The sequence below is a fragment of the Thunnus albacares genome, chromosome 22, assembly GCF_914725855.1.
Source record: "Thunnus albacares chromosome 22, fThuAlb1.1, whole genome shotgun sequence".
Classification (NCBI taxonomy): Eukaryota; Metazoa; Chordata; class Actinopteri; order Scombriformes; family Scombridae; genus Thunnus; species Thunnus albacares.
This window is the reverse complement of record NC_058127.1, coordinates 20,068,563-20,093,938: the sequence shown is the minus strand read 5'-3', so window position 1 is coordinate 20,093,938 and position 25,376 is coordinate 20,068,563. Positions and strand designations below refer to the sequence as shown.

Below are 25,376 nucleotides of genomic sequence, written 5' to 3'. Positions count from 1 at the left end.
TGTTGGAAACATTTGGAATAATGTAAGTACACAACTCAACAAAATATATAACATAGGTCTAGTTGTTGTTTAATGTGGAATAATTACATATTATACCTTTAATGTCATCTAAAAGTAAAGTGTAGCCCAGATGCTTTAGAAGTAGTGATTATAGAGTGATTAAAAACCATTTTAACACTAGAGCCTCGACTTTAAACATAAGTTAGACCCAAACAGTGACAGATATGGAACAAAACTAGAATAATTGCCTAAAGCACCACAGCTGTATTAAAATTACAGAGGAAACACTGCTTTATCCTTGTTTTTTTCTCCTTGTATGGCTTATTGTACTACCAACAAATATTTTGTTCAAATTACAAATGATCATCCTAGCTGAACTCAACATTACCCCTTTCCATCTCCACAAAACATGTTGTTTTGTCATTACTGACAGATATGGCCTACTTTAGAAAGTGAGGAGAAAATGAAACTAGCACTATTTTATGTTAGAAATGAAATGCAAAGGCAACGCAAAACCTGTCTAATTAAAAGAAGATTTGGTTAGAAATCTACAATAAGTCCACTATAATAGTAATACTATTAAGCCATAGCTATATCTGTCTTGCTCCATCATGCTTTGGTGCTATTTAAAGGGCATCTGTGGCATAGAGGTTCATTTTTGGAACGTTTAAAGCCTGCGTCATTGCAGGCTGTAATAACGTCATTACCTACATTATGTGTGTGAGAAGGTGGAAATGTAATAGAAAAAGGAATGCACTAAAGTAGGAAAGTAAAAAAAAAAGATAATGAAGTTAAAGAGATGAAAGAACAAATTTTGGATAAAGCAGGAAATGGGACACCTCAGATTGATACCTCTTTAGCTGAAAGTGGTGGTTAATGTTCATTTCAGTGTTTGTTCCATGGGACAACAGCTGTCAGCCATGCTGAGGAAATAGATCTTAAAGCATCCCTGTGTGACTTTTCATCACTGCTATTAAATGAGATTTAAAATCTGAAGTCAATGGTGTGATGGAACAGGAGGGTGCAGATAAATAGCTTTTGAAGAAGATTAGATTTTGCTTTACTTATCACCAGTGACATATCCAGACACTTTCACTCGAAACAGAGGCTGTGATAGACAGTGTACAGTTAGCAGAATTCAAGCAATTTTAGAGAAAATTTTTGAGAATACATGATCAGATATTTTGCTGGTTATAGTACATTAGTGATAACGCATGAGAAAGTGCCCTGAAAGGGAAAATAATGGATGATTCAGAGTCAAAGCTTGTCCCAACGTAAAATTCCTTCCTCCTTTGATGACATTATTTCTATTATAAGGTGAACATTTACTAAATAAACAAACGGGAAAGTGTATGTCTTATGCTTTAAGTGGACCAAACGTAACAGACTAACTTGTCAGGCTGGCCATACTAGCTACGCTATTTTCATATGTGTAATGTCATCTCAATGTGAAGTGAACGGAACAAGCAGGTGGGGCCAGGGAAAGAGATACTAAAGAGAGATTAGACCATAGACTGTAAAAAAATATGGATGTAGTCACCATGACATCACCCATTGGTTTCTGAACTGCTGTTTTGAAGCCTCGAGTTTATGATTTGACCATCTCCATGTTTGATTTTTGGAGCCAGAAATGACCATATTTGGACGAGAGGGTGGTGCTGACCATAGCTGTTAGCTGCTAGATTAGTTACCACGGTGCCTTTAAAATCTATGGTTAACAGTGATAATGCTAATTGCCACTAGCGCAAAACAGGCCTAAAACCATTGAAACAAAATGTACTCACTGGAAAAACTGAACATCTGACTCCTTAGAGGGTCTTTTATCACAACCAAATGGTGAACAAGACTTTTTAGGCAACCAAAATATTATAATTAACTTTCATGAACTGAGAAGACACTGTGAAATAGCAGCTGCTACGCCTATACTCTGTGAATCTGGGGTTACGCCATGGTTATGTTACATAATCGATGTTGTTGCTGTGGCAGTGACTTGTCAATCACAATGTAGCCATGCCCTAAAGCATATGCTGCTTTATTGTCTATTTCACTCTAAATGGGACCATAATTTACAAAATGACCATCATGACGTGTTGAAGGAGACTTGAAACTAGCGATTGAGACCATAAAGTCATTAGGAAAGTGTTTACTGAGGTAATAAACTAAGTTCTCATAGACTCCCATACAATCGACTTCTTTTGGCAGCCAGTGGAGTGGCCCCCTGCTGGTCATTAGAAAGAATGCAAATTTAAGGCACTTGCGCATTGGCTTCACTTTTCAGACCTGGAGCTACCCATTTGGATTAGACCTATGTTGTGGTCTATGCAACATAGATTGGAATGTGGGCTGGGTGAGGAACTTTCATCTGAATAAATGGGCGCCATCTTGAAACATCATATCCAATTCTCTTAATACAGACCAATGACAGACCAATACACACTTCAAATATGGCTCTAATGACCTGGACAGCCTGTCATCTCTCTTATTTAGTGACAGGTGTCAATCTGACATTCGGCTAATCAGTCCAACAACCAACAAATACTGAGACACATCAATCAGTCGCTCACACATCAGCTTTCAGTTTGTCAGGCAAATAGAAAATATCGGATAGTGTTCATCAGTTTTGGCTACAGAGTCTGTGTTTCGCTGTTAAATATCAAACACTTTCCCATTCTGGAGATCCAAGACAGATTTGCACTGTGATTAGTATCACGTACAGTATAATTAGTAAAATTTGTTTTAAGCAGACAGAAAGTAGTATTAGCATTGCCAGTATAATCAGCAGCTGACACCTCTGCTTTGTGTGCATACGCTGTCCAAAGGATTAGTGCTATTATTAAGTAAATTAATTATTGCAGTGGATACAGTAGTAATAGCAATATTCAGTGTACTGGAGAGCACACCAGAACACATTTACTCTAGTAGAGCACAGGAAGGAAGGAGGATGAGAATGACAATATCGATGGCAGGGAAAATGATTGATAATGGTAAGATAATGACTGATGGTTATGAGAAGTAAAATTATATCAATGCTAATGATGTAAACCTAAGGGAGCTAAGATAGTCGTGCTCATCATCTTAAATGAGGACACACTTACTGTCTATGCATTTACAGTGAATGCATCCTTGAACACAATACATTTCATAAATTTGTGATATTATTATTATTCGAGGAAAACAGAGCTACAGGCCCCTGAAAATTATTGCTTTCTTTAAAATATGAAACTGGTGATTTAGTGTTTTGCCTATCAATAATGTATTTTTTATGTTTCAGTACCTTTCCCAAAGCAATAGTAAAAACAATAGTGCTACAGATTGCTGGATGAGTGCCTAGCTGCCAAACCTCCATTGGTTTTGTATTTGTTTCAGAACAACAGGAAAATCAGCAGGCAGAGGCGTGAAGCTTGTTTAGACTGGGTATTCCAATACAATGTGTGGTAAATGCTAACTTATCATTTTTCACAAAGTTACCTTAACATTACCACAACATAAAACTGCAGAATCATTGGAAAAGGGTCTGCCTCTGGTGTGTTCATGTGCTGCTAAATGCTTTCTGAAACAATTGTTGTTTCATTAAGTTGTTGGACAAACAGACATGTGGTGCCATGGTGATTCTGTGCAGCAAAACCCTGATTTGGCTCCTCGTTCATTCTGCTGGAACAATGCTGGGAGGAAGGGGGGGGGGGGGGCCAGTTTGAACGACGATGATATGGACTTGTTCAGCCAGGATCGGTCTGCTGGTTGTAAGCCAGTGACAAAGACTTATCATTTATTTGGAAACAGAGAGATTGCATTACTCTATGCAACTATGAGGATACCTCATTTCTACTGCCTCTCCCTCACTTCTCAATAACAAGGCCTTGTCTGTATAGCGGTTTTATCCATTTAATGGATTCTGTCGGGGTTCTATTTTTACGCTGTACACAGTTCTGAATACGCACTGATTTTAAATAGTATATCTTGTTGAATTATCACAGTCTTAATGAAACATCCCAGCTTCTTTTATGTGAAGAGCTCAGGCAATCAGCAGATGAGATTGAGTTCTTCCACACTGATAGAGATGCAGTATCATCAAATCAATCTGATGAATTCAATTAAAAATAACCCTGCTTGCCTTTTCATGTTAAAGTTACAGACTTGAAGACTTTTAAAAAAAAATAAAATAAATGTACATACTTTTTTTTGTATAGATTTCTAACAGAATTTTTAACAGACACATTTCTGCACCGCCATTGTCCCAACTAAAATCACTGCCATTAAAGTGTTTCTGGATGGGAGCCTCAGCTGAGCACAGATCTGTGGTGGGTGTTGATCTGTCTGTTTCCCCACTGATTTCTGGCTCCTTTAAGCAGTGTGTGCTGGTCTGGGATCAGTGTCAGAGTGGGGTTTGGTTCAGGGCCAAGGTGTGAAAGGATTAATATGTGTGTGTATGTGTGATACCACAGACACATGGTTCCCTGGGACCTGAGCTGTAGCAGGATTACTGCTGACTCACCAGGGAGCTGCTACTGCTTCACTTCTTGTGTGTATTTGTGTGTGTGTGTGTGTGTGTGTGTGTGTATGCTTGAGTGTATGTGTTTTAACGTGAAAGATAGCATGCATTAGTTTACAGGCACGCTATTTGCTTGCAACAGAGTGATGAGAAGAAGTGTTGATGGCATGGGCGCCTTCCAACCAGCGTGTGTTTAAAAAGATCCTAATTCTGTCTTGCACCTGAACATGAACACCTATTTTGCTCCCTGGAGACTTCAGCTAAATCCAGCACGGCCACCCACACAGGCAGACACACATGCACACTATACTGCCTTCACCAACTTTTGCAAAACTTCAGCAAAACAGCAGCCTCTCGATGACTCAGACACACTCACATGCACACGTAAACACGGACAGAGATGCACACATACTCATACGAGGCTGAATGCTAACGTGGCACCAGTCTTGCCATACTGGATCCTGTTGGGAGTAGTAATTATGTGCCAGATAGAGAATTAAGAGTGTTAACCAAGCAGCAGTGCAAACAACAACAGATTAAGACTGAAACAACACAGCCACTCAGTACAAGATGTTAGCTGAACACTGTGGTGTATGAGCGTGATTATTTTATAGGCTCCTCCTATGGGACTACCAATGATTCTCACATTGGCCCAAATCTTAATCTTCACCACTTCTCAGCAAACTATTACCTTATCACCTTATTTTAACCTCAGCCTGAAACTCTCACATACAAATCTGCTCATGCACACTTTAAATACACACACAACCACCTTTGCCTATTTGCTGACAAGGCCCGGAGACAGTCCCTATTGGTTGGAAAAACCTACTTGGCTCTGCAGGAGACTTAGGTCCCAGGACTGGCCTACTTCAGCGTGGTTTGGCCTGGTTTGGGAGCGCTCTGACTACTCTTTGAGCTGGAACAGAACGGAGGTGGATTTGCCTCCCACAAGCCCATCATCTGCGCTGCCTAGTATGACAGCTATGCTGCGTATGTGTGTGTCTTTGTGCCTGTATTGTGTGTCTGCGCACATCGCTGTGTCTCATGAGCTGCGTGGAGCAGGTTTTGATGAGAGCAAACTGACACAGTAGCCCAGGAGTCCTGCATACTGATTGAAAAATGTGCGAGAGAAAGGTTCCTTTTTTTTACTAACACATACCGTTTCCAATCTCTGCTTTGCCTCACCCTTAGGTACACACACAAATGAACTGTTTATGCGAACAAAATGCATAGTGATAGTGTAATATTTAAAGAAAGAATGGTATTTATATATTTATACGACCATTTATATTCTGATGCTGAATATGTCAGGTTTGCAATACCCCCTGACATATCAAATTAAACATTTGCGGCACTGTTATTTTAAGGATTTATGATACAGATTATTACTCTACATACATTTAAGTGTGTGGAACATTATATTTCAACTGCACATGCACTCAACCTGTCAAAGGATCACACAGCTATAGCACCTGGGACAGACAGACACACTCTTGACATGCTCAAGTCACATTATAGTCTTTCTGCCGCAATGCAAGCTTGCTGTATGGTTGAACGGATGCATGATTTGAGACCTGTCTTTGAAGTCCACTGAGGCAGGGAATGGGAATTGATGGATTTATGTTTCATGACATGCTTTACTGGCACACTGCCCCTCTGAGTCACCCTGGCTCATCTCTGGTTTATACTGCAAATTTTAATCCTATTTATCCAAAGCTGACAACCTTGTATAATTCAGCCTTCTGTACTTGATCTTTGTCTCTATTGATTCCTCTTTTTCTTTCCCTGTTTTGTATGTTACTCTTTACTTCTCCACCTCTGTCTCTCTTTATGTCTCCTTTTTATACTTTCTCTCTTATCTGTCTTTCTACCCTTTAGCTCCTGACTAAAAAGGTGTTCATCCTGTACTTCCTGGCGGTGCAGCAGCTGTCTAAATAGGACCGCTATGGTTTTGGCCTGTGTGCCCTCACCTCATTGCTGTGCTACACTGAAAAGAAACTGTGGTCTTCCCAACAGTGTTGCTGTTGAAGAGGTCAGTCTCTCTGTTCTACATGTAATGGGGGTGTGAACTTTTATCAGCAAGGTAATAAGGGCTCTTCATAAACTATAAGGGAGTAGTTTACTTGTGCTATGAAAATAAAGCAAACTTTGACTATTCAATACTTATGTATGGAAGTCAGTTTTTAATAGACTTGGCAGGTTTTGGTCACCAGTAGCAACTCATTTGTTCTGTTGCAGACTGTCTGTACCAATGTAATGAAGAAACAGTTACTCAAAGAGTAGTTGTTCCCCAAAGTTTTTTATTCAAAAGGCCCCGAACTCCCCACCCAGTCCACCCCAGACAGACAGAAATGACTTGCACTAATGACACTAAAGCTTATTCACCGTTTCCACCACAATTTTAAGAAAACAGTGTAGTGTTCCTGTAATCTCTAATTAGGACACCTGTTACCAGATGGAGAAGCAACAATTCTAAACTAATCTTTTCACATCCTCCACCCCTCAATACTCAGTTTTGTCACCCTATCCTTAAGGCATGAAACATACTTTACAATATGTGCAGCAAGTATGTAAACACAAATCGCAACATCTTGCTTTATGCATCACAAAAGCATTTGTACATACTCAATGACTGTTCTTATGTCCAAGTGGAAATGAACCACTTTTTTGTTCTTTATATATATTTACAATAAGACATTTATTAACCTAGGCTGCCATGATAACTGTGAAAGCATGAATGGGAGCACATATCTAAAAACAAATTCGAAAAGAGCTTTAAAAGATAGCTTTATCCTGTTGCTGCCTGTTGCAACACACTTCATGTTAAGGATTTCAGCTTACCTGTTGTCAAATGCACAAACACATTGAGTCGACCTTCCATAGTTCAAACGGTCTGCGTTTGAGTACTTAGGTAGTGTTTGCTTTGGCCTGAAGGTTATGCTCAGACATCCTGCAACGGAAACAAATTACAGGTGCTTTTATCAATTATATTACTATTTTGGCTTATTCAAATTGTGTAGCCGGAGATGAGAGAGAGAGACTGATAAATTGAGAGCTTCACCTTGAGACTCAACCCCTTCTTCACTATAACAATGCAGTACAACATCTGCCTGACTCTAGGTAATGCAAAACTCTGATCTCATGGTCTATCTAAAGCCTGGTTGTGAGTAAATCTGTAAGATATGTAAACTTTAGCCAGCCAGTAGAATTAATCCACTGTTTATTGGCAGTGATTCACTCATACCTGACAAAGCCAGCAGGACTAAATCAATAGCAAGGAGCAGAGGTGTAACACTGTGGTCACAATCTGGACACTCTACACTCCTCTGCTGTGCATTGAAATCAGAAAAGGAATTGGTGACAAGGCACAACGTTGGCAGAGCCTAGTAGCCACTGAAAATGCACTCGACGTACTGCTGGGGACACAGCTTTCCCTCCAGTTTCACAAGGAGCAGATGGCTTGGAGCACAGCCCCAGAGCATTTTGTACACCCTCATCTACAAAATCTATCCCATGGTGCTGGAGAGGTCTGACATCTCATGTCAGCTGACACACTAATAATAATATCCATGTCCATAATGTGCAAGTTAGCCAGTGGAGCTCTGAGCCATAGCTAACCAAATATATGTGAAACATTTCCAAAATGTTGCAGAAACACACAGATCAAACACCAGCTGTTGTCCATTACCCTGCTTTTATTTTGGCTCCACCAAACTGTCTAAGCTAACCCTTTCATTCAGATTGCATACCTCTGTCTCACAGACTGAGGAAAGGTCCAGCAGGCACTTGGCGCCAGTAGAGTTCTGGATGCATCTCTTCTCACCTCTTACCTGACCTCATATTCTCATTTTTTGCCAGACAGACTTTCTACAACAGGACTACATCACCCTTTCCACTTCTGCATGTCCTCCAAGCTCTGCGGCCTGCCTCCAAACAGACACAAACAATTGTGCACACACACATACAGGGTGTTGATGAGACAGTGACTGTAGATGAAGGCTTGACACCAGGAAAATGTGTGTCTAACGCCCCACAGGGGATCTGGCTGTGATCAAAAATGTATCAAAGAGGGGATAAAACTTGAAACAGCAAACTTGAAAAGACCTCATCATTTTGTACCTGATCACAAAATCTTTTCTTCAGGTTTTTTGGGGCAATGTAAGCCAATTGCTCACTAATAATAGACATAGGCTGTCACATCTCTCAGTTTTTACCCCAATGTGTCTCCATTGTTTAAAAGCGTATTATCTTGCATTTCAGAGTAATATTAGTCATTCAAGCTGCTGTCATCTTTCTCTCTGTGGGGTTGCCCTGATGGCTGAGTGGTCTAGGACAAACTTGCATGGGAATAGCAGGCTGTTGCTATGACTGCATGAGCTGGAATGTGAACTCAAGCTGCGCTGTCATCTCTCTTTTAGTGCTCTATCTATCTATACTGCCAAATGCAAATGTAGGTGCTACTGGGGCTTTTAAACTGGTCTTACAAATGAACCAAGACCTGGTCAAACAACAGGAGGGGAAATTATGTTTGACTTTGCTCTTTTCTCTCTGTCCTCAGAACCTGTTAATGGCTATGAATGACATGAACATCGCTAAGCTGACCTCTACTGACCTGCCGCTGTTTAATGGGATCATCCAGGACTTGTTCCCCCTGCTGTGGAAACACCCGCTATGGGCTGTGGCAAGGTAAGCTGATCCAGGTCATCACTCAAGATCAGCATTCCTGCACAGAAATAGTGTTTTGTTTTGTTCTGACAGGATGCCGTACATTGCCGATATAGTTCATCTGGCCCCAGAGATGATCCCGAGAGCTGTCAGCGCCTCTTAATATTCACCGTGGCACTAAAATATACATAAACACCTCTTACCAATACTGAAACTGGAATGCTCAACAGAGTGAGACAGCATTTAGCCACAACCGCTTTCACCGCATCTGCTGTCTAACTTTTGTCCTTGTCTCATTGTCTTTATCTTGAAGATTGTCGCGTGTGCAAACTCGTGCGTCTGCACGTCATTGAGCACGAGCGTGTTTATAAACAGATAGACAGAATGAATAGCTGTGCATTATCACATGCAGAGCACACACAGGCTAAATTATTTATGCAGCTGTGATATTGCGTTTTTCATCTCCTCATCTCTCCGTGCTGTGAAAAGCAGATGGCATATTTTGAGGTGGCAGTCATGTGTGCAGAAGAATGGATAGATGGATGGGATAGTCTCTCAGTCCAAACATTTTTGTCTTTTTCTCTCTCAGCAAATTCAGCCTCCCCTCGCCCCAACCCCTCCCTGCTCACATCACGTTACAGATGTTTATGCGTGTTTGTGTGCTTTCCTTGAAATATGCAGGAAGGCATGCAGGTTTTTTACGTGTTTATGCATGTTGGAGTGTATTTATATGCATGTGTGTTTTGCATGTGCGCGTTTCTGTCGGTGCATCTTGGGCCACACAAAGGCCCAGCCAGAGCCCATTGGCTGGGCGGAAGCGCGTGCAGCGTAGTAATGAGGGCGTCATTAGTTTGGCTGGGAGGCTCCTCCACTATTAGCTAATGGATTCTCAGCCATCTGCTCTGACAGGCTCCACTGGTTACTCATTTCTACCTCGATCAGAATAGGCTACCGGAGACATCTTTCCTCTCTCTGTGTGGAGGCTCATGGAGTGACTGAACCCCTCCCGCTGTGTGGTTCAACTCCTCCTGTCTGTGTGTCTGGCTCACTGTCAGTCAGACGCCTGTCTGTCTCTATGGTCGGTTACATACCTCATTCAGCATCTGTACTATCTCTTTTCCTCAGTTCCCTCCTGCTCTGTCTTTGGTTTGCTTGTTTTGTTCCTAACTGTTTGTGCAAGTGTTTCATAGTCAGCTCATGTTTCTTAACTCCAGCATACAAAAACAACTGATCAAGAGGCAGCTAATCTATTACCAGTATATCTAGCTGATGTATTCATCTGACTTTGTTGGCCTTTACTAGATACAGCATGATAAAGGTCACCACATAAATAAGATTTCGACTCAGTGAATTATGTTTTCTGTGTTTTAAATACACTTGGCCTTTCTTTCTGAAGGTTTGAGAGTGTCTCCCAAGGTAACCCAGGAGGAGGAAAAGGAATGTTTTGAAATGTCTTTAATAATAAAGTCCTTTAGTGGAGCTGTGTGTGTGCAGCTACCCTCTTATACTGCAGTTGTCTCCATTTTGCCATGTCATAGTAAAGTACATCAGGGGATGTTAAAACTACACAGATGAGCAACAAGACATTATAATATCTATTGCGGTGGCCAAATAATTCACTCATCAGCAAATCATTCACATTTAAAAGCCAAAATTTCCGCCTTAGGGGAAAACAACAATTTCTTGGAGAAGACAATGTGCGGCCTATCTTGTCGGCTTCACTGGGAGCTGACCTCTTTTTTCCACTCAGGGTGGAACCAGAAATAGATTGTGGGCCTATTGCTGGTGGGTCTCCGCAGGACACAAGCCCTGTAATAGATTTTAAACAGACTGGCTCCCAGTGCTAGAGAATAAACTTTCCACCTGGGATACTGTTGGAAAATACGAAAGAAAACCTGGTCTATTTACCTGCTGTGTGTGCCGCTTCTTTCATCATTCGTCATTCTCCCTCTCTCGCTGCCTCTGTGCTTTCAGTCAGTTGTCAAGTGACTTTTATGCAAGTTTTTGAAATACCAAATGAATCATCTTCCTGAATAGAATGTCAAACAAAAAGAAAAATAGAGGGTCTTCCATTAAAGCTCAGGCATTTTGGACCACTAGAGGGTTGAAAAAAGCTCAAATTACAAGTTTCAAGTTTGAATACATTATTGCCATTTCAACATAGTTGATAGGAATTTGGTCTGTTGAGCTCACACAGAACAAGAACAACAGGAACCCCACTCACATATAATGAACGCCTTAGGACATAAAAAGTAATTTAAGTAATAGTAACAATAATAAATAATTAAAACAACACTCCCTCGGGCAAGCTATCAGTACAACAACCAGCTATGGTGTATACCATGGTATACATACCCTTTACAGCATGTCACAGACAGGAATAAGCAGGCAGCACATTAATGATTTAAGAGTTAGGGCACAAACAGCCTCGGGATAGGTGCTGTTGCAGGATCTGGCTGTTCTGGTTCTGATACTTCTCAGGCTTTTAAAAGAAGGGAGGAAGTTAAAAAGATAGTGAGCAGAGCGACAGGAGTCTTGAGGAATATTTTGTCCCTTTTTCTTTAGTCTAATGGTGTAGATCTCAGGAAGGGATGGAAGCTCTAGGCCTATGATTTTTGATGTCATGTGTACTATTTTGTCCAGACGTTTCACGTCTTGTGCCGAGGTGTTTCCATACCACACAGTTATTCCGAAGGTGAGGATGCTCTCGATCTCAGTACGATAAAACTACATCATAACCTTCCCGTGTTATGAAAAACAGCTGTCTTTAAAGTGGATATTGTTATGCCCAAGAACTTGCAATGCTCCACCTGTTGAATCTCCTGACCATGTATGACCAGAGGTAAATGGCCACTATGACTCTTATGGAAGTCCACCACTACTTCTTTTGTTTTGGAGACATTCAACTCAAGTTTTTGGCAACCACACAGAAACACAGAGCAAGCAACACCATGTCACCATAGGACGGTGCCATCTGGTCCAATTAGTACCGTGATTAAATACAGATAACGTGACTTATGTTAGCAAACAATTGCCTTCTTATAAATCCAGCATACACAGAGCAACATTAATCATTATTAAACTTACTTGAAGGTCTTTCTTAAAGGACTATTAAATATAAATTACATTTTTATAGACTTTTAGATCTGTTTTTGTTTGTCATCTCCTGAGAAAAACGTGGTAGCTTTGGCGCTCGGCTGGGCAGGTAGATACTTACGTCAGCTGCTGTACTGGCATCAGCTACACATTGTTATGAGGTTTTGTTGGAAGCTGTTGGGACTGAAGCATATGGACTGGCAAAACAATGACCTAAACCATTTTGAGAAGTCATTTGATTTAATATTCATATAAAATATTAATGATTATTAACCAGCTTTAATTGAAAGGGGGCAACTTATTGTTTTTTAACTAGTTTCCATTTTAGGGTCATGCAGAAAATGTAGGCAATGAATTTAACTGAGGGGTAGCTGTGGCTCAGGAGGTAGAGCGGCCACTAATTGGAAGATCGGCGGTTCGATTCCCGGCTCCTCCAGCACGCATGTCGAAGTGTCGGTGGGAGAGATACTGAACTCCAAATTGCTCCTGATGGCTGTGCCATCAGTGTGTGAATGTGTGTGAATGATTAGATTCCCTCTGATGGGCAGGTTGGGACATTGCATGATAGCCCCTGTGCCCATTCAGCGGATGAATGTGTATGAATGGGTGAATGTGACACATGGTGTAAAAAGCGCTTTGAGTGATCGGAAGACTAGAAAGGCGCTATACAAGTACAGTCCATTTGCCATTTACTATTTACAGTGGTGTAGCATGCAGCATACTAAAGTGTTCTCAATCAGTACACTTGAAGTTTAAAGGCCAACTTTGCCTCAAGTTGGTTTTTAAATTTCAAGCTTGTATCACTCCCCTTTTTTCCCCAGTTGCTTTCAACTGTATGTGCCTGTCTGAATTTTCGCTCCGAGCCAAATGTAGATACGATTTTACATCTTTTTAAAAAATTCTTCCCAAACTACTCATTTTATAAAAAGGATCATAGTTCACCTCTTCCTGAAAATTACAAACTCAGATTGAATCAGGCTCACTTTATTTTCTCCATAAAGCAACATAAACATATAAGACATTTAGTGTGTGAATATATTGTCAATTTCCAGGTTTTCAAACATATATGAGCATGGTGCAAGGACAAAATGGTGTCACAGAGTTAATGGAGCACAATATTGAACATATGTATGTTAAAACCATATCCATAAACATTCAGTATTGATATGCATCTACTCTGGCAAGCAGATTGGCTGTACATAGATTACAACTTTCTGTCATTAACTTAGAGTAAGTGTCTGTCTGTTTGACTAATAGTCTCTATTTGTTTTTATCTGCCCGTATTTCCAATTCCCCCGTGATCCTCTGTCTCTTTCTTTCCCTCTTACACTGTCCATCCATTTCTCATTTACTATGAATATCACAACATCTGTCCCTGAGGGGCCCTTCCAAGAAATTACACATTATCACCCTTCGCTTTGACACAGACGTGTTGGAGCATTTATCACACCTATCAGGACGCGTCGTCAACATATGATCGCATCCGCTGTCTCTAGGGGGGCTGTAGCTCATCCCACACACACACACACACACACACACACAGACATACACACAAGCTTACACACATCATACACAGACTGCCAAACATCCAGATGTATCTGTCAATTCTGCTCATCTCACACACATACAAAGGCATCCACACACATGTACCGCAGATATTACAAATCTTCCTTCTCCGGTGGTTTTCTCTTCCTACTGGTTTGGCATGGCTCCCTTGGGCTCGGTAGAACCCTATCCTGTTTAATTGAATGTATCTCATCATCTGCAGTGGGCCTCTTCCCCCCCCCACACCCTAATCAGTTTTAAGAGCTCCTTTGCTTTCTATCACCCTTTCCGCTTCAAGGGAGTCTATGTGTGTGTGTGTGTGTGTGTGTGTTTTAAACAGATTCGGTGGGCTAAGTGAAGAGGATTGAAGCACCAATGTGAGTTATCTTGTTGACATGGAGTCTCAGAAAGTGTGAGAGGCAGATGAGGAGGAGGTGGCACACACTGGTGTACAACACATGAACGCACACCCAACTTTCTTGATAAACATGTCCAGTGTTAACAGTCAGAGGATTGGCTTTGGAAGCTCTCCTGCAAATTAACCCTGATAAAAATAAAAAAAAAGTCAATGGACTGGTTAAAGCCTATATTTAAATGCAACTTTTGATCTTGTTCTGTACCTAGAATAGCAGTGACTCACTTCCTATTTGAGAAGAATGTTTGCTTGTATGCTGTCGCTAGGTTTTTGTTTAGTGTTTGGAAATATTTTCGGGGAGAGATTATTTTTAGTCTTGAATCGCTGTGACAGTAAAGGAGTTCATCTCATTAACTCGTTTGAAAGTTCAAATTCAATTTTGTCCATTTCCACTCCTCTCCCATGCTTTCTTTTGGTTTCCCTCCCTCGTCTTCCCATATCCTACATTTCCATTCACTCGTATGATCGTCACATATGTTGATCCAGCTTAATGTGGATGCTGCGTCTCTTTGGGCCCTGAGACAATCAAGTCACACGCAGATACACTCGACTAGGTGTCGCTACCGCCTCCCAGTCTTTTAAAAGGACCCCAGAGATATTGTACATGCGGGCTCACACACTTAACCGGTGGTCATGTGCATACACAAATAGACACATTTAGACTCTAAATATGCATACAGTGTTTATGCTCCAGGCTCGTATCAGTCTATAGACTTAAACACACACACACACACAAATGAACTGAGACACACCCAGCAGGCCTTTAATTTGCAAATTTCTCTCTTTCTTTCTTTTAAGCTCACTCTCTCACAGTCACACACATGGTACGGCGTTAACTGCTAGTTAAACTTCTGTGGACAGAACAGAGACATCCTGCAACAGACAGGCAAGGCAGCACTAATTGCCGCTGCTTACCGGTACTTTATAGTGACAATATGTTTTTGATGGTGAACTATGCCATTAAATGTTGCCCCAGCTGGCTGTTAATGTTGGCTTATATCTCTCTAAGGCATAAACACACACACACACACACACACTACAGTATTACTCTCCTCAGGCCTCCGCAGCCATCATCACTGTCTCCTCCTCATTCTCACTCTCTCTCTCTCTGTCACTCTTGCAGCAATTCCAGATGTTATGAATAGGGAATATGAGGAAAAAATTGAAAGAGATAAGAAAGGAAAGATTAACCTTCTTTTTTAAAGTGTGTGTTTTTGTATACATATAGTATGCGTAGCTAAGTGCTTGTCTCTGTAAGCATGTTGTGGTTCGCCTGCTTAACCTTCCACCTCCATCTCCGTCTTCTCTTTTTCCTTCCTTTTATCTTTGAGCCTTTTATAAGTACTCTTTGCCCTTGCTTTCTCATTCTACACTTGAGAAGTGCATCACTACATCACATATGCAAAAGGATTTTGTGGTGTGTGTGTGTGTGTGTGTTGCTCCCAGTGGTTCCTGCTGTAATTCTGTATGCTTTCAGCTTGTTCTCGGTTCCCAGTGTGACTCAACCTCACATGTACACTTGTGTCTCTTTCTCCTCTCTCTGTCTTTGTTACTCCCTACATCTTGCTCTTAGTACATCTTCCATGCTTTCATTTTCAAACAGTTCTTCCTATATTTTCTCTCTCTCTCTCTCTCTCTCTCTCTCCTGCTTTATTTCCCACTTGACATCTCCTTTCTTTTTGAATTTCATTTCACACTTTCCCTTCCTCCCTCTCTTTCTGTCCCTCCATCTCTCTTATACGTTTTCACAACTCCTCTCACTTTCTCCCTACTTCTCTCTGTCTCTACCCCCTCCTCCTCCCATGCCTGCCATCTCTTCTTTCATTTTCTGACTCAACACCTTGCTCTTTGCATGTCTATTTCTGGTCTTCCTCTCCCCATGCCAGCATCACCTCCCCCTGGTTCTCATTATCTGTCTCTCTCTTCCTCTCTCCTGCCTCTGTCTCTGCATAGATACCTTCTATTCCCGAAACCTGTCCCACCCACATGTACATGTGTGCACACGTGCACCCACACAGACATACACCTGCGTATACACAACACACACACACACACACAAAGGCACAGTTTTAGAGGCACTAAATCCTCAGACCAGTCATTTTTTTCTCTGCACTCTTTTTGCCTCTGGGAGCATGAAAAACATGCTAAAACACCTCGTGAGAAGGAAAGATAACTGCAAAATCAAGATAACTCTTTTTTTCTTCCCTCATTTCTAGGAAGCAGAGTAGACCTATTAGACAATACACGGATCACCAAAATATTTCTGAAATTCACATTTTGCATGATTAATATTGAACCTGCTCCTGGTCGTATTGCCATCACATCATATCTATACTACGGGTGTATTATGATGTCCTTGATTGCAGTGTGTACTTCAGCAGTCACGGATACATTTATAAAAACACATAAACATGTTACAGGAACAGAAAAGTAAAGTAAAGTTCCTGAAAGACTACCAAGCGAAAAAAAAAGACGTTATTATAAATCTAACTAAGCCTTTAATGTCTTTCTAACGCGTGCTGCCCTCTGTTCTATTGAAACTTTTTTTTTTTTCTTACCACGCACTCATGTTTTTGTCGCTAATGATCCCCACTCAGTGCAAGTTGCAGACAAAGCGGAGCAGATGTTCCTCAGATAGCTGCTGTTAAATTATAGCACATTATATTTTTTGTCATTCAAACTGTGGTAGCTAACAAACAAGCTAGTCATCAGTGATACGATCAGACCACAACAAGCATTTGTGTAAATGTCTCACCTTCAACTTTTTCTCCCCTCTCAGTTTATACTGCTCTCATTTGGCACATTGTCAACCTGCCCCTGCCGTTTTTTTTTTTTTTTTTTTGACACACAAAGTACACAACCCCTGCTACCTTCTGATAAAATGGAACAGCTGTTCAGTGAAAAGCTACTTTGGCACTATGATTACATTTTATTTTTTGTCTTTCAAATTTTGATAGCTGACAAACAAGAGCAACATTTGGGATATGATCTTCCAGTAACGAGCATTAGTATTACTATATCCACAGTTACAGTTTCCTCATTATCTGTTTCTAGACTGTTAGTATTTTATCACTATACATTATTCTCTTCCAGTGACACTTCTTCACAGTGTAATGTTTTTATTTTTTCATGTCATCCTTGCCTTGGTCCCAGGTTGGTATCCTCTGAGCTCAAGGACAATGAGCACAGTAGAGCTGCACGGGAAAAAAAAAAACAACCTCAGCAGCAACAACTGAGTGCTTTCTTCCCTCATGAGATCAGCCTGCGCAGGTACAGACACTTAAAAACATACAGCGCTCTTATACTACAGTGGCAGTACCCTGTTCACATTTACAAACCCAGCTCAACGCAAGCAATGCAAGCCTTTCAAAAACTGAGAATCAATTTCAAAGTTGTTGTAGAAAGCTGTTAAAACTAGACTAAAATTTACATGAGGAAATCATCTGTGGCAGACACCTTATGCCCACTCACATCAATCCAGCTTTTACTGCACACATTAGCCACAGCCGTTCACTGTGTGTAATTAGCACATCTAAAATTGCCGTCTACAGAAACTAATTTTCTTTGTTTCGCTATGCACACTGGGTGGGTATCAGTTTGTTTTTGGCACTAGACGTGCAGGGCTTCTGTTTTCATCACCATTATCCTACATTCAAAATCTGAATTAGGGAAAAAAAAAAAAAAAAAAAGTGTGCGACTGTGTTCTCTGCTGCTGTGAAAATGGATTGATTTGATCCAGAACACAATATTGTAGCTCCAATATGGTTGTTACACTGTGTGTTACAACTTAACCATACAATACACACATTGCCACACATAAAAAAAAAAAAAGAAATTCCGTTCAATTTTACGCCTGCTTGTTGATGCTTCCACATTTGCTGTAGAGGCTTAGATATGATAGGGTTTTCAATAGGCCTGTGCTGAATTGTGCATGTGTGGAAATGCCTGTGGTACAGTTGTAGCTTTTACAGGCCAGCTGAGAGCCCACTTGTAAGAAATTAAATAAACTGGTCCAGATAGGGAAAAAAAAACTGTAAGGAATTATGATCTCAGTTACAAGCAAAACACACAGCAATAATACCTGCTCACCTACGCGGATGTGCTGCAATCAAAATTAGATCTATTTTCATGTTAAAGCTGCACTAATGGATAATATTTTAATACTATGGATTAAATAACTCTGTAATGTGACAAACCCACAGGGAATTATTACCCAAATCATTGTTGTAGTCATAGTTTTACAACACACAACTTTACTGTTTTAGTTCACTCTAATCAGTGTCATTCTCAGAAACAACAGGCAGCTGTTTTCACACAAAAAAAACCCCTAATAAACCAGCTGTATGCTACTTGTCAAGCGCCAAATGGCAGACAGACAAAGTTTGCAATTATAATGATGAACAGAGTGGAACATTTAGCAGCTAAAGAGCCTCAGGAGTTGGTGGAAACCAAAACTGAGCTAAAAGGAGAGCGAATACTGGATTTTGTTTGGTTCCGATGTCCAAAAATATGTCTCCAAATGAATGCTAATGTTGCTCCTACCTGCTGGATGTTTAATTAGGTGCTAACAAGTTCACCATAACAACTTCAATGAGGTAATAATATGGCAATGTTGTGTTTACAGCTTGTTGCACTACCCCCAAGCGACTAAATCAATCAAATAATACTGCTGATGTATTGATTTAAATATATCCTGTATATTTTGAGATTATTGCCATATCAATCACTGCTGGAAAACATAGCACCAAGTTAGTTCTCACTTGGGTTTTGTCTAGTGCTCCCCTGTTCCAGCGGAAAACTAATTTCCAGATAAAAACAAAAAATTGCTGACACTGCTCTATATGTATCTAAATATTGTTTGCCACCCCCCAACGCTTGAGCAGAGGATACACACTGCAGTGCTGGGATAGGGAGGGGACACACTGCTCCTTCTGTCTCTCGAGGAACACTATATAAAAAACAGTGTTGCAGAAAGGAAAGAGGTCAGAGCTCCAGTGTGTCTGAAAGTTCAAACAGAGATGTGTCCACACTGGCTTGTGAACCAGTAATGCTGTCGGGAACATACAATGACATTTGAGAGAGGGAGAGAGAAGACCCCAGAGCTCTTCTGAAAAGATTGAGAGATTTAGGGAAAGGTGGAAAGAGGCAGACTGAGAGATAGATTGAGATAGAAGTGGCATGTCGACTGAAATTGGAAGTGAAGTATCTGCAGTACTTTAGACGCACACACACGCACACACGTACACAGTCACCATCAGACAATCAAGTGGAGAGTATGGAGGGGAGGCATCTCTCATACAGCTGTGTCCTGTTGCCCATCAGAGCTATCTGCCCCCTGCCGCTCTCTTTCTTTCTAAAACCGTGTCTCTGTTTAGCCCTCACACATCATTACCTGGAAACCCCGTTGCTTTCTCCTGAGTCCTCTCTTTCTTAACAGCCTCTCTTCCTGCCCAAACTCATTCCTCCCTACTGGACAGAGACGGGGAGAGTTAGCAGGAGGTTGGTGAGTCAGAGGTAGGTGTCTGACAGCCAGCTAGCCAGCTCAAAAAAATTTTTCATCCACTACCTCCTATGTTTTCTTTCCCATCCACCCCTCTCGCTGTGTCTGTGGTCTGCCGAGGCCCAGTGCTGCTCACCGGAGATACCAGAACCCACAGAGAAACGCCAAATCCCTCACATCTCTCTTCCTCTTCTGCATTTCCTATCGGTCTTGCACTTATTCTCCCCTTCTTTTCTCCTCCTCTCACATTCTCTGTCCCCCAAACATTCTTCTTTACGTACCTGAACATTGCTCTCTCTCCTTCTCTTCTCTCTTCTTTCATTTAAATCAAACATCCCTCCCAGCCAGATTTTCCCCCTGAAGGCCTTTGCCCGGGCTCCTCAACCAGCACAGCGCTGGCACACATCGCTGTCCTGCTGGGACACCACTCACAAACACATATTTTACTATGGCCAACGCTTCACTCACACACTCATCCCACCATGTACAGATGCAGACACCCTCATAAATGCACACCAAACCAACTGAGGAAAGCAGTGTTTGTTTATGTGCTCTTGTTTCATGTGCGGTTTCTTTTTTGTTTGTTTTTTGTCTTTTTTTTTTTTTTTTTTTTCATCAAGCATTCATCCTGTGTAGTTCACCTTTGGGACAGCGGCTCTAATCTCTCTGTTCCCTCCTGTTTCAGTTTGTAGTAGAGTCTTTGAGCTGCCATCAGATTGGTGTTTGTAGCCTGCATTTTGTACCTGGCTGCTGTTGGTGGTGTTTTCTGATGTATGTGTTCTCACTGTGTTTGTTCCCATTTTGCTGCTGTTGACTACTGTCCACACTCACCATGATCTATGACCACACACATAGACAATGTATGTGTAAACATATGTTGTACAGTCGGGTTTTGTCCGGCTATGAATATGAACGTGAGCCAAACTTGCACCCAAGTTCTGTATCTTCTACACAGTAGTTCAACATTTATACTACATCACAGCACAGCTACAAACAGTATAATTTGTCACTGTGTTAGTTCTCTGTGCAGTGGTAACAGTGTCAGCCATTTCTTCCCATGTGTAGCCATGCCTACATTTTCCTCTAATTACACAATTATACTTAATAATAGTGTGAGCTGATAATACAATGAATGCTGGTTAAATATACTGCAGTACTTTGACTAGTTGTTAAAAAGTAACTGAAAATAGGCTGACAATGTAACATAGCAGATACATTTTTATAATATTATGCAATCCATTAGGGATGTACATTAATGCTGAATGTCATTCTCATCGATGTGAATGTTTGTTTGATGAAAATGTTTAAGTACTCGAGTTCTACACCACATGCAGGTGAGGTGAATCAACTCCGCTAGTTTTTGAGGCTGTATTTTGTGGTAATATTATGGTGAGTTTCATTATTTTGTACAAGTATGAATTTAAATTGGAGATAGACCAATCAATTAGCCGGTCCAAAACATGGAGAAAATAAATACCAAGAGTTCGTATTGTGTTTGAGGTCATTTATAAGCAGTGTCACCATCACAAACTCAAAGAATCCTTATTTAAAATGTTTTATGTATATTTTGAAGAAAAAAATATCAGCCAATATGATAAAATGTGCTTAAATAATTATATTGTGTCCAACTCTTGTAACATGTTAATGCGAACATAATGAATGTCTTCAGATTGTAGTCAATAAGGCACACTACACACAATGCAACAGATACTAATTAGTGTGCTAGCTTCAGTGACACCAACTCAGTCAGTGACCTCGATTCACCTCCTGAAAAAAAGGGGTTCACAGATCCCATCTGACCCCTGCACACCTGCTGCCACACTCATCAGGCTTTCTGACTGTCTGGCAGAAAGCAAGACGACCAGTGTGTATGTGAATGTGAGAGAGAGCTACTGCAGTTTTTTTTTTTTTTTTTTTTTTTTACAGTCTTATGTTTTCCCTAATTTGGAATGACTAATTTCCTATGCGCTGTGGTCTGTGTCACTGCTAGCTCTACTGCTGGAGGGAGCAGACAGATACTGCATGTGCTATCTTTATTACGCATGGGGCAATATTTTCATGAATTAATCCATGTAGCGCAGTCATGTATGCCGTGCCCGGTACACCGAGGGCCTTCTGGCAGCCTTTTGGTATTATGATGTTTACATGCGCAAACACATAACGAGAGCACTAAAAGTCAGATAATAACTACTGCACTAGAGTGAATGAAAACACACTCTGTGGCTTTTGTGCACACACACACACACACACACACAGCCATCCATTTTCACTGCATCCATTCATCGTATTCATCCCCTTAACACCCCTTATTTCCTCCCTCCTTCCCCCTGTCCCATTTCCCCACCTCTAATTGCTCTGCCGGTTTCTCTTCCTTCAAATTCATTGCCTTTCATGGCTTCCACCTCTTATCACAGTAACGCGATATTTATCTCTGCACTGTTCTCACTCTGATCACCTGTTCCCCTTCGCCTGCTCCCAGCTGTGTTTGTGCATTGCAGTCCATGCACTGAGATGAGATGGCTCTAACAGCTGAGACACAACCACCAATCTATCTATAAATCAATCATGCTATCACCTGCTGGCACTTCTGCGTGTATGTGTACGCACGCATTCATGGGCACGCCTTTCATTTGGCTCCCTTTTTTCTTCAAGACCTTCTTTTTTCCCCTCTTTATTCAATTCTTATTCCATTAAGATTTGTAGAGTACTTTGGTCTCCTTAGTGTGCCATCTGCTTTGTTGTTGCATCTATCCTTATGTGAGCATGCGTGCAGGTGCATAAGTACGTGCATGAGTGTGTACTTATGTGTGTGTGTGTTAGTGTGTGTTATTGCATGTGCCTGCTTGAGCGCTTGACTGCTCCTCCGTTCAGCTCCACTTGTTTATCTTTCCCTCCTACCTTTATTTGCCAAAAGTCTCAAACGTGTGTTTGCATTTCCTCCCCTGTGCCTGTCTTTCCGACTCTCCCTGTTGTTGGTTGGTGTCATTCACATTTGAAGTTACTGTGACTTGTTATACTCCTTGGTTTGCAATGAAACAATCAGGAAGTGCTGGTGTGAGACAACTAACAAATAGGTGTGAAGTGATCATGGACAAAATTGTAGAGCATGGTCCAGTTTTGGGTGGCACTATAATATGGAAATGTTGTCTCATATGTTACATTTGGGAGGACGTTGGTCAGAGTATAGTGCACATATTGTAAAATATTCTTGTCAACATGGACTTATGAGTTACAGGAGAAAAGGTCATGTGTAAGATCAATGGAAGGTCAATGAAAATCAATGTTTTAGCTCAATTTAGAGATTGTGTTTTGGTGGGACAATGATGTGAGATGGTCATACTGTGGCTAGCACATTGTGTTGAGGTGTGAACGTCTCACTTCTTCTGTCACACACAGTGCGTCTTCTCGTTATCCTTTAGATGACAAACTAAATGACATATGAACTGATGAACTCTTATCACTGATGACAACAAGGTGCTATATATATTTAATGTAGAAACGTGTTCGTCAAGCATTACAGAAGATTTTCCAAATGGGAAACAGTTTGTCAGTACACAATGGCTAAAAGTTTGTTTGTTCTGGGCTTCAACTAAAACTTCTCCAAAGGAAACAAACTGTGGCTGTTTTGGTTTCTGTCTCGTAAATCACACGAGGCAAAAGCCCAAAGACAGGCCAGGATTAATAGCTTAAAGTGGAAAAGGAGCCGGAACATCCAAGCGGCTTGATCCATTCAGCTGACAGTCTGGCTCATATTAGAAATGGAACAAACTGACAGCGAACAAATCACCACCCCGTTTGTGTGTTTTACATGATTAAATGATGAAGGGAGTATTAAATCAAACTTAGCTCACCTTACAAACCGACTAGCTTAAACACACTAATTTCTCAATACAATAACAATTTCTCCATGTGAACGAGCATTCATTGTTTAAAACACGAATCCATTCTTTGTGGACCACACATGACATTGATAAGTTTGCAGTCCCTTTTTGAAAGTGATCTCAGCTTTCTGGCTATGTAGTTAAGCAGCTGCTCTCATGTTTTGTGTAGAAGTAATATTAGACTACGATGCTTTATTAATATTAGCATCACCGCCATTAGTCTTGCACTCTTGACATTATGCGATAGTTATGCTCTACATATTAAATGGTCAGGATAATAACATTATTCTCTGTTGATGATGTTTAGTCTTGATTTGTCACCTCATGTCTCCTCTGGTACTGCGAGTGAAATTGTAGCTTTGTAGCTATAATCTGGTGCATTTAAATGCTCCACGTAGTCCCTGATAAACTAATGAACCAAACTTACAATATATTTTGATCCCCAGTTCTCCCTGAGTGCATCCGGGGTTCACGTATCAGAAGTAAAGATCTGAAGAACATTGTTTATTTTCAACAGTTGTATTGTGGGACAAATGTGACACATATCTGCATATTTCACTGGAATCTACTGTGGTGACATTTCACTTGTGCTAGACATCTTTTTATAACTGAAAATGCTGAGACTCTGTTCCTCTCTACCCCATTACTTTATCATTTGCATCATGCTGAATAGCTTTCCCTTGTTATGTCTGTGAAGTGGAAATACCATGAAGATCAAATGTTTTTAATCTGGCTTTTGTGCTATTATTGTCACTCTCATGTCTCTGTCTGCTTTGTTAAATTGAAAACTTGAAGGAAAGTTAGAACTTGTTTATTTGGTTAAGTTAACCAAAGTATGTGAGAAGACAGTTTTCCCTTCATTTTCATGTTTTTTTGTTTCCATGTGTTGTGTGTGTGTGTGTCTGTGTCTTTGATTCCATCAGTGGGTTAGTACAAGTCTGCATACTTTGGCTGTACAACAAAGGCATGTTAAAATTCTTGTTAAACGTCCCAGGTTTCCACCTCTGTCTCTACATAAAGTGTTCTATTTGCATGACTCTCACAATGTTATTCACATTGTGGCAGTACTGCAGGCAGTACTTAATTTCCTTATTTTCTCTTCAGTAACATACCTCACATGTAGTATTTATGCTGTATAATAACAATATAATTATGATAATAATTTTTTATTGCATTTTTCTTATTGAAGTTAGAAAGTGATTTACATGAAAACAATAAAAACACAGGTAATTGCAAAGAAAGACTGTACTGTGTTGTACAACACATAACATGAAGTTGAGATCTACAGAGTCACAAGGCTCAAACAAGAGCCTACAAAGGACCTCCAGTGTGCCACAGGTGACAGCCACTATCATACGCAGCTTAATCATGAAAAAGGAGTTCCTTTCTAACAATTGGTTGCAGTGCTTCCAGTACTACAGTTTGCCATTACCACCTGTAGTATTTATCCATCTGCTCAATTATTTTTCATGCTTAGCATAAGAACTGAGTTGCATGGCTGCTAAGAACTGCAGACCATCGAGTCCTCCTATGTTGAACAAGTGCTAACATTGATACACACACAGCATGAAAACCATGACATGAGATGGGGAATAATCCATCTCATCTCCTCTCAAAGGTGCTGCAATAATGGATTAATGCTTGAAATATAAATAGGTTATTTCAATTAAACACTCTCCAACCAAAATCGGCACAGAAAATAACATTTAATGTGGTTAAAGCAGGAAAGTCAGTAAATCAGTCAGCATGTGGGCAGTCAAATGTGGGTGATTCTTACAGTATCTG

General features: G+C 40.7%; 1 protein-coding gene across 1 annotated transcript in view; it reads left to right on the top strand.

Annotated features, from left to right (window-relative positions):
* LOC122973245 overlaps positions 1-25,376 on the top strand; it is an 82,242-nt gene that overhangs the window by 18,748 nt on the left and 38,118 nt on the right. Inside the window, exons 2-3 of the mRNA XM_044340642.1 lie at positions 6,368-6,521; positions 9,048-9,175. The gene's annotated coding sequence lies outside the window, so the exon portion shown is untranslated. The remainder of the gene's footprint in view (positions 1-6,367; positions 6,522-9,047; positions 9,176-25,376) is intronic.